This window comes from Littorina saxatilis, unplaced genomic scaffold (assembly GCF_037325665.1).
Source record: "Littorina saxatilis isolate snail1 unplaced genomic scaffold, US_GU_Lsax_2.0 scaffold_2620, whole genome shotgun sequence".
Classification (NCBI taxonomy): domain Eukaryota; kingdom Metazoa; phylum Mollusca; class Gastropoda; order Littorinimorpha; family Littorinidae; genus Littorina; species Littorina saxatilis.
Genome location: NW_027129254.1, coordinates 1 through 10,000, shown reverse-complemented (window position 1 = coordinate 10,000; position 10,000 = coordinate 1). Strand labels below are relative to the sequence as shown.

At 41.6% G+C, this 10,000-nt stretch overlaps 1 long non-coding RNA gene across 1 annotated transcript in view; it reads left to right on the top strand.

Moving 5' to 3' along the window:
- The window catches only part of LOC138957529 (uncharacterized), a 4,328-nt gene extending 3,401 nt beyond the window's left edge, over positions 1-927 (top strand). Inside the window, exon 6 of the long non-coding RNA XR_011453064.1 lies at positions 799-927. This is a non-coding gene — a long non-coding RNA (uncharacterized lncRNA). The remainder of the gene's footprint in view (positions 1-798) is intronic.
- The last annotated feature ends 9,073 nt before the right edge of the window (positions 928-10,000 follow it).

Genomic DNA, 10,000 nt, shown 5'->3' with positions numbered 1-10,000 from the left:
CTCCTCCTCCTCCTCCTCCTCCTTCCTCCTCCTCCTCCTCCTCCTCCTCCTCCTCCTCCTCCTCCTCCTCCTCCTCCTCCTCCTCTCCTTCTTCTTCTTCTTCTTCTTCTTCTTCTTCTTCTTCTTCTTCTTCTTCTTCTTCTTCTTCTTCTTCTTCTTCTTCTTCTTCTTCTTCTTCTTCTTCTTCTTCTTCTTCTTCTTCAGTGAACAGCCATTAGCGTTCATTGTGTGGTTGTGGCCAAGTCAGTGATATACTGAACGTCTTGCCAGGAAACACAGATTGGTTGTTTGTATTTGTTTGTTTTCTGTGTGGCAAGTACAGCTAACCTTTTTCTGATACATGAGACGTTTCTCGCGATATCACTCTGCTGGATTGCCTGGTAAAATATGGACTAAATCTAAAATACAACCCATAACATAAAACTACAACCGAAATACTATAGAAGCTAGGCTAAATGAAATGCAAACACTACTACACTAATGATGATGCAATGCAAAATATAAAATACATTCTACGTTCAAGTAAGTCACACTAAAGCATATATGATAAGTAGTGTCACCATAACGCAATCGCAATTACAAGCAATTGTACAGTAAGTTAAATACAGTGTTTATGATACAACAAACGCATTTACTGTGTCATTTACCAAGAACAAATAAGGCGTATCTAAATTATTAAAAAACATGTGGTGATCATTAACAGATTACGCTGACAAACATTGATAGCTTTATATTCCACATTCGTGTTCTTGGTAAGATTTCAGTTGTGCAATACACATGTCGTTTCTTATGAAATAGTCAGAAGAAGAAGAAAAGACGTGATGAACAGCGTCTACTTTCAACATGCAACGATCCTGAACAGTTTCTAGGAGTTGGCGAAGCGTTTGTCCAGCAGACGTGGGAAGGGTTGGACACACCGGTAAGTAGTTAAAAAAGAACCTTTCTTGCGTTGCCAACTCATTTGTATTATATACACACAGTGTTAATCGTAAGTGTGAATTCACTAAAAGTTAAATGCCTCTGCACAACAAAGCAAAGCACTTAGAGACAATCACTGTACACTTCCTGGTACATTTGTCAGTACAGTGTTCATCAATCAATGAATAACGTACGCATATTTTCGATTTGCTCTTCTTGGTGTGTAATGTCTTTAGGGAGGTATTGCACATTAAACATATGTATCGATTTAACTCTCGATTTCCCTGAATTTGAGCCATGTGACGTCAGAGGCCGACAATATAAGATGTTTGATGGGGTGTTGACAGACCAGCTTTTTTGTCGGTCCGAGGGGGAGCATATCGTCTTTTGTTTCATATTTATTGACCAAGGCCGAAGGCCGCGGTCAATAAATATGAAACAAAAGTCGATATGCCCCCCGAGGACCGACAAAAAAGCTAGTCTGGCAACAAACCATCAAACATCGTTTTTGTCATCATTTTGGTGGTTCAACATTAAGTGAAAAATCAACACAGGGAGCCATGGTTTGACACGCGAGTTCTGTTATTATAATGCATGTTCGGGGCCCCAGCACGTTGTTCAAAGCTGGCGTGCGAAAGCAACTTACTGTGTGTGATTTGAGTTTATAATGTTGAGACAAGTATGTCAGGTTTGAGGATGCGAAGTTCTGTAGGTTCCGACTACAGAGTGGTGTGTGAAACCAACAGTAAGCGCCTTTGAGACGATAGTGCCCACATGTTGCATTCGAGCGATGGGATTGTCGTATTTCAAACGAGGTGATTTTCTTGCACAGTCAGCGTTGACCATCTCACAACAGATCTGTTATGTGGATTATCGTGCGACGTTCGAGTCGGGGGCAAGGAATCGCAGGAAGCAAAGATGAGTCTTTTTCCATTGTCACCTTTCTTTCCGGTTGTTGGTGCATATAATATTGTGCGGACAAAATGATGCGACGGCGAGTGTTTTTTGTCTCCAAGATTTTGTAGTGTGGGTATTGTTTTGCTCGTTTCATACCCACACCAAAACCTGAAACACACCCCACCCCACCCTCCCCCTCCCTCACAATCAGTCCATGAACACAAACACTGACACACACAAATTAATGATCAAGTTACTCCCCCCCCCCCCCCCAACCCTTCACTTGCACACCTGCAACGCAGACGATCATATTATTGATTAAATATTCATATAGGTCAGTGTTGGGTTTTTTGTTCGTGTTTGTGTTATTGCAGAATGGGTTTTCTCTTATTGCTACACGTGTCTCTTCATTACATTTCACCATCGCCCTACCACCCTGCCCCTCTCGGTATTCCACCCCTCGGTTTTCAGTGGTAAATATTAGTAATCGAATATTGAAGCTACGTTGAGTCAAAGGTCACAGAAGATTTGCATCGTGCAGCACTGCACGAATTGGGTCAAAGGACACAAACGATTTGCGTCGTGCCGCGAAGGAAAGATAATCGCGATCTTGTTTCTCATTGCCTCTCTGTTTTTCATTAGACTTGTCATTCTGCTTGCTCGGCTTTGTCAGATGTCTTCATTTCTTGTTGCTATGTTCTTTGCTTTTTTATCATTATTTTTTTATTTGCGCTTAGTTTATCGATACAACGTCTTGTGCACGGGTCAAAATGTGTGTGTCAGGGGAAAACTTGACGTTCGTGTTTCTCCAAAGAGATACACGCACTCCATGACATTGTGAGAAGATAAAACATATCGATAGGTTTCATTTGTTTGCGATAAAGCATAAATGTATGACCTTTGATGAGGTAGTTTTGTTTTTTGTTTACATTTGCCAGTTCGTATTTGGAACTTGGCGAAGCAGTGTCGTCTGTTTAGGTCTGGGGAAACGCCAATGAAAAGAGCCGAAGAATCCTCGAGCGTTTCTATTGGGTTAGCTTTTGATTATCCATGTAATAGGGCTTCCTGCAACTATGGTAACCGGGGATTTATTCCCCGGGGAACATGAGATTTATTTCCCAGGTGCTTGTGAATGAAAACTCGTGAAAATGATGACAACAATTCATATTTAGATGGTTAGCCGAGACTAAACAAATAGTGCATGTTTGTGTGCGTTCAATCGTAGAAACTAAAATGAATTCTACCCAGAATCGATTGATACATGAATGTTATTTGTATTTTTGACCAAATCTCGACAGGCATTGTTCACCTCGGCCGCTAGCGCCGTCTGGGAGGAACACTGACTGTCTCGATCTGTGTAAAATGTCATATTTTGGTCAAAAATAATACCACCTGTGAAAACAAAATAGGCAGATATGTTGGGATGTAGATGTTGGTGATGCGGCTGATTGAAGGGAAACAAACCACTTAGTTATAGAAACATAGAAACACGGGGGATAACCGGTCAAATGCCGAACAGAAGCCGAATGCCGCTCATGACACGTGTGAAGGCAAGTTTTGTCTGTTTTCTAGGTATTGTTTGATTTATGTCGGGATTTAAGGTAAGCTACTGATTCAGCGATGACTAAATTTGTTTCTCGATGCATAAAAAGTCAGGGAGCGATTGATATTTGCCCGTAAATATCCTTCAAAGCTGAAAATGTCCGCGATCGAGCACCGGAAATGGCTGTTCGATGGGTTTTGCAAGTAGAAATGTGCTTTATTTCACCAAATCAGCTCGTATTTGGTATGGGTACGGGATTCTAGAGGACGAAGGAGTCATAAGAGGTGCAAAGAAGTGCTATTTGGGAGTAGAATAAATCTTCCGAGACAGTAGACAAGAGAAGGTCATATTTGAGAGAGGAGCGCGTAGGCCGATTGTCTTTCCGACAAGCGAATGATACAGCAGATTAATCATTCGTTTTGACCAGAAACCTAGTCTCTAGTTTTTATGAATGAGTTTTTTAATTAAAACAATCACGAGAACTCTCTCGCTTAGCCTAATGGCTGTTCGATGGGTTTCGCAAGTAGAAATGTGCTTTATTTCACCAAATCAGCTCGTATAAATTTGACATCGGTTTGGTATATATATATATTTTTTCTAATCCTACCGCGAACTGGATAGCAGACGCGGCACGACTGTTGCACCACACTTTGAAGTAATCCCACACTTTGAAGTAAATTACTTCAAAGTGTGGGGATGTGCCCCACACTTTGAAGTAAACCCATTTTTTACTTCAAAGTGTGGGGGGATCTTCCCACACGTTGAAGTAAACTCAGTTTTTACTTCAAAGTGTGGGGGGATCTTCCCACACTTTGAAGTAACTTACTTCAAAGCGTGGGACTTTTGCATTGCCTGTTTGAGCCTGATGATTTTGTCAAAAAAATGGCAGTCTTTTGGATGAGTGAACAGAAAAAGTGAGCGAGCCAAGAAACATAGTGATGTTTGTTATCAGGCTTTAAAGGCATATGTACGCGCTCCCGTGTTTACAAAGTGTAGTTTGCCCATAATCGATGTCAAACGCACCATAAGACCATGTAATGACGATATGTCGCCATGCGCGGACCATATACATGCATTACAGCTTGTTCTAGCCTCTGAAAAAGTGAGGATGTCAACAAAGACGCGGAGTTATTTCCCTTGCGTCAACGCTACCTCTGTTGGCAAATCTATAAATAGGACGATCTAGATCAAAATAAAAATTCAAATATCTCAACATTTAAGGGGTCCTAGACCACAATATCTTGCAGGGAACTTAATTTAGCATGTCTCCAGCTGTGGGTAAAGCAATTAGCGTGTATAGTCATCGAGTACATATGGCTTTAAGCAATGTCCCATTGTTGAGTGTGACGAAAACTCGTGGTGACGATTTTAAAACATGTTGGGTCACGCATGGTCCAATCTTACATGGTCCAACCTTACATGGTCCAACATTACATGGTCCAACCTTACATGGTCCAATCTTACATGGTCCATATATATTATTGGACCATGTAAGATTGGACCATGTAAGATTGGACCATGTAAGATTGGACCATGTAAGATTGGACCATGTAAGGTTGGACCATGTAAGGTTGCACCATGTAAGGTTGGACCATGTAAGGTTGGACCATGTAATATTGGACCATGTAAGATTGGACCATGTAAGGTTGGACCATGTAAGATTGGACCATGTAAGGTTGGACATGGTAAGGTTAGACCATGTAAGGTTGGACCATGTAAGGTTGTCCATGTAAGGTTGGACCATGCAAGGTTGGACCATGCAAGGTTGGACCATGTAAGATTGGACCATGTAAGGTTGGACCATGTAAGATTGGACCATGTAAGATTGGACCATGCAAGGTTGGACCATGCAAGGTTGGACCATGTAAGATTGGACCATGTAAGGTTGGACCATGTAAGATTGGACCATGTAAGATTGGACCATGCACGATTGGACCATGTAAGGTTGGACCATGTAAGATTGGACCATGTAAGATTGGACCATGTAAGGTTGGACCATGTAAGGTTGGACCATGTAAGGTTGGACCATGTAAGGTTGGACCATGCGTGACCCAACATGTTTTAAAATCGTCACCACGAGTTTTCGTCATACTCAACAATGGGACATTGCTTAAAGGCATATGTACGCGCTCCCGTGTTTACAAAGTGTAGTTTGCCCATAATCGATGTCAAACGCACCATAAGACCATATAATGACGATATGTCACCATGCGCGGACCATAATACATGCATTACAGCTTGTTCTAGCCTCTGAAAAAGTGAGGATGTCAACAAAGCCGCGGTGTTAGCTCCCTTGCATCAACGTTACATGTGTTGCCAAATCTATAAATAGGACGATCCAGATCAAAATGAAAATTAACATATCTCAACATTGAAGGGGTCCTAGACCACAATATTTTGCAGGGAACTTAATTTAGCATGTCTCCAGCTGTTGGTAAAGCAATTAGCGTGTATAGTCATCGAGTACATATGCCTTTAAAGCCTGATAACAAACATCCCTATGTTTCTTGGCTCGCTCACTTTTTCTGTTCACTCATCCAAAAGACTTTGCCATTTTTTTTGACAAAATCATCAGGCTCAAACAGGCGATGCAAAAGTCCCACGCTTTGAAGTAAGTTACTTCAAAGTGTGGGAAGATCCCCCACACTTTGAAGTAAAAACTGAGTTTACTTCAAAGTGTGGGAAGATCCCCCCACACTTTGAAGTAAAAAATGGGTTTACTTCAAAGTGTGGGGCACATCCCCACACTTTGAAGTAATTTACTTCAAAGTGTGGGATTACTTCAATCAATCAATCAATGAGGCTTATATCGCGCATATTCCGTGGGTACAGTTCTAGGCGCTCTGCAGTGATGCCGTGTGAGATGAAATTTTATACGGCCAGTAATTGCAGCCATTTCGGCGCATATTTACCTTTCACGGCCTATTATTCCAAGTCACACGGGTATAGGTAGACAATTATTAACTGTGCCTAAGCAATTTTTGCCAGGAAAGACCCTTTTGTCAATCGTGGGATCTTTAACGTGCACACCCAATGTAGTGTACACGGGGGGGGGGGGGGGGGGGGGGGGGGGAGTTCGGACACCGAAGAGAGTCTGCACACAAATTTGACTCTGAAATAAATTTCCGCCGAACCTGGGATCGAACTCACGCTGACAGCGGCCAACTGAATACAAATCCAGCGCGCTACCAACTGAGCTATATCCCCTTCAAAGTGTGGTGCAACAGTCGTGCCGCGTCTGCTATCCAGTTCGCGGTAGGATTAGAAAATATATATATATATACCAAACCGATGTCAAATACGAGCTGATTTGGTGAAATAAAGCACATTTCTACTTGCGAAACCCATCGAACAGCCATTAGGCTAAGCGAGAGAGTTCTCGTGATTGTTTTAATTAAAAAACTCATTCATAAAAACTAGAGACTAGGTTTCTGGTCAAAACGAATGATTAATCTGCTGTATCATTCGCTTGTCGGAAAGACAATCGGCCTACGCGCTCCTCTCTCAAATATGACCTTCTCTTGTCTACTGTCTCGGAAGATTTATTCTACTCCCAAATAGCACTTCTTTGCACCTCTTATGACTCCTTCGTCCTCTAGAATCCCGTACCCACACCAAATACGAGCTGATTTGGTGAAATAAAGCACATTTCTACTTGCAAAACCCATCGAACAGCCATTTCCGGTGCTCGATCGCGGACATTTTCAGCTTTGAAGGATATTTACGGGCAAATATCAATCGCTCCCTGACTTTTTATGCATCGAGAAACAAATTTAGTCATCGCTGAATCAGTAGCTTACCTTAAATCCCGACATAAATCAAACAATACCTAGAAAACAGACAAAACTTGCCTTCACACGTGTCATGAGCGGCATTCGGCTTCTGTTCGGCATTTGACCGGTTATCCCCCGTGTAGAAAGGTATTGTCTGCGACACGATTTGTCTAGATCTATATTTTAGTCACGACTTGCAGTAGGGTTTGGGACTGAACGCACAATGGCCGCCATTATTAGTCTCGACTATATCTCCTTTGTTGGAGGACAACAAACTTCCGGATCTTTTAGACAATCATTACGAAAAGTGTCCTCACATATTGTTGGGCCAAATATATCAATAGGTCTTTTTTTTAAACAAAGGGAGGTAATCGCTTTTCGTTTTTTTCTTCAGCTGAAAATGATCATGAATTTGTCGCTGTATTTGCAGACAGAAAAGTCGAATAGGGTCAAATATGCTTCCCATGCAGTTAAGCATGTGATAATTGTGTGTTAGAACGTTCCACAGAGGATTCACTTTCGCAGGGCTTCTGCACAGTGTGCTGATCAGTCTTTCAACGCAGTCCAAGTTTCAGAACAGTATCCATGTGTTTTCTCCACGTGTTTTTATTGACACGGAAGTTCATTGACCCCAAGCAAACCTTCACCTTGGGTTTGTCAATTATGTTTGGTCACGGGGTCGTGCAAGTCGTGAATACCACGTTGGTATGCATGTATAAGTAGCAAAGACACACAAAGTAAAGGGTGACCTCCTTCGCTTATGCTGTAATTTCCGCAATATAACTTTTGGTGTTATCATATCTAAAGCGATTTAGTGCTTACTCGGCATTTTCAGCAGCACTCTATAGTCTAGTCCTGAGGAGGACCATTGTTCTATGGAAAACCAAATCGGCGATCGACGCGCGCAATTACGGCCGGAATTCCGCGCGGACTTTCGAGCTATACTCGTCGTTGATTGGTCAGAAATTCTGCGCGATCTGTTATTGTCCGGACAGAATTACGGGCGTACTTTTTCTCTACTCATTAAAAACATGGAATGGGAATTTACCGGACACTTATATGTAATTGGTTTGAAATCAAGGGCGATCATTCAAATTCTTCAAAACGCGGGATTACACATGGCAATGGATGTTGCGCTGTTAATGCAAGACCTGAATGCGAGCATTGCCAATACCCATGTATCATATAAGTGCTTGAAGAAGACATTTTCTCACAGGCAGAATGATAATTTCCATTTTTATGTAATATTTTAATGGACAATAAAGTGCTGTTATTGTTATTGTTATTGTTATTACAGATTTTAGACAGATATGTACGGAATGTTGCTCTCTATATGGGCATCTACTTCTTTAGATACGTACTGAAATCAGCAACTGTCCTGCTTCCTTTGCAGACATGAATTGTGCTGTAGTTGTTGTTGACACTGACAGAGATATATTTTCCGGTTTATATTTGGCTGTTATGGCAATTTATATAAGTAAGGGCATGTCTATCCCATGACCTGCCTCTTTGTCTCTGTTAGCTGAGGAGGTGATTATTCTGGATAATCTATGGTTACCATATGGATAATCCATCATCACCAAGTCTCGATCTCACCTGTGCTCGGTCATTGTCTTTGATCTCAGAGTACAATTGAATAATTTATAGAGGTCATCTGCATATTTATCGTTGACTCCGGGACTACTTTCTTCAGCAAAACGATTGAGATATTCTGCGGTATAAAAGTCGAACTTGCGTTTGGCTAACGATCTACAAACATTTTAACATTGAAGAAATAAAAAAACGCTCGCGCTGGACCCGAGTACTCTTCAGACTGGCTCGCTCTCCCAGTATGAACGCTTTTGTCTTGTGCACGTGGATTAAAAAAAAAATATATATATATATATATATATTTATTTATTTTACACAATTAAAAAAATTATTAGAGTAAAATAAAACATTAAAACGTTCATAATAAACAATAGTAAAAGAGAATTAAAAAATAAAAAATAAAAAGTAAATAGACCGCCAATGCCGGGAATCGAACCCGGATCACTTTGGCCATAGGCGGACGTGCTTTCCACCAAGCCACCAACTCTGACAATGTTGCCAGTGAACTCAAATGCCTAGGGTGCTAACTTTGCTCGTTCATAAAATTAGGTCGCGCAGCACGCGAAGTGGCACACGCACGCAAAGCCTGGTGTCGCTTGCTGGCTGGCTGTTCTATTAGCCGAACAGCAGTTCTATCCCACCGCGAATTGCGCCCACCGCCAAGACGTTTTTGTGGTTTATTTCGCATTTAGGTCCCAGGTAACATTATGAAGTTTTAATACGATCAATCGGACCTATTATCAAGTTAGTGTATCAACTTTTGAACGAACTGCGCCCAGTAGTTTCCCAGCAATAAGCTGTTAAGTCGAGACAGACAGACACACACACAGACACACACAGACACACACACACAGACACACACACAGACACACAATTAAAGTCTGTTGAGCCCAAGTACTAGCGTACTCGGGGATAAAGAAAACAACAGAGAATACACATACTCTTCTGGGGTGAAAAGAGCTAAGTGAAGATTATGAGTTGGCCGAAGCGGTGCGAGAGAGAGAGAGAAAAAGAGAGAGAGAGAGAGAGAGAGAGAGAGAGAGAGAGAGAGAGAGAGAGAGAGAGAGAGAGAGAGAGAGAGAGAGAGAGAGAGAGAGAGAGAGAGAGAGAGAAGGCGCACACTCTATAGAGTACTCTTCATAGGCAACCGCTTAGATCAATCCCGACAACAAAATCCTAATTCAAAGTCCTGAGCGATGAAATAAAAATTAAACTAAAACAGTATGCTTACAGTTTTGTTCATTTGCTGTCCCTTTTAGTGCATTGATTGCTAAATATG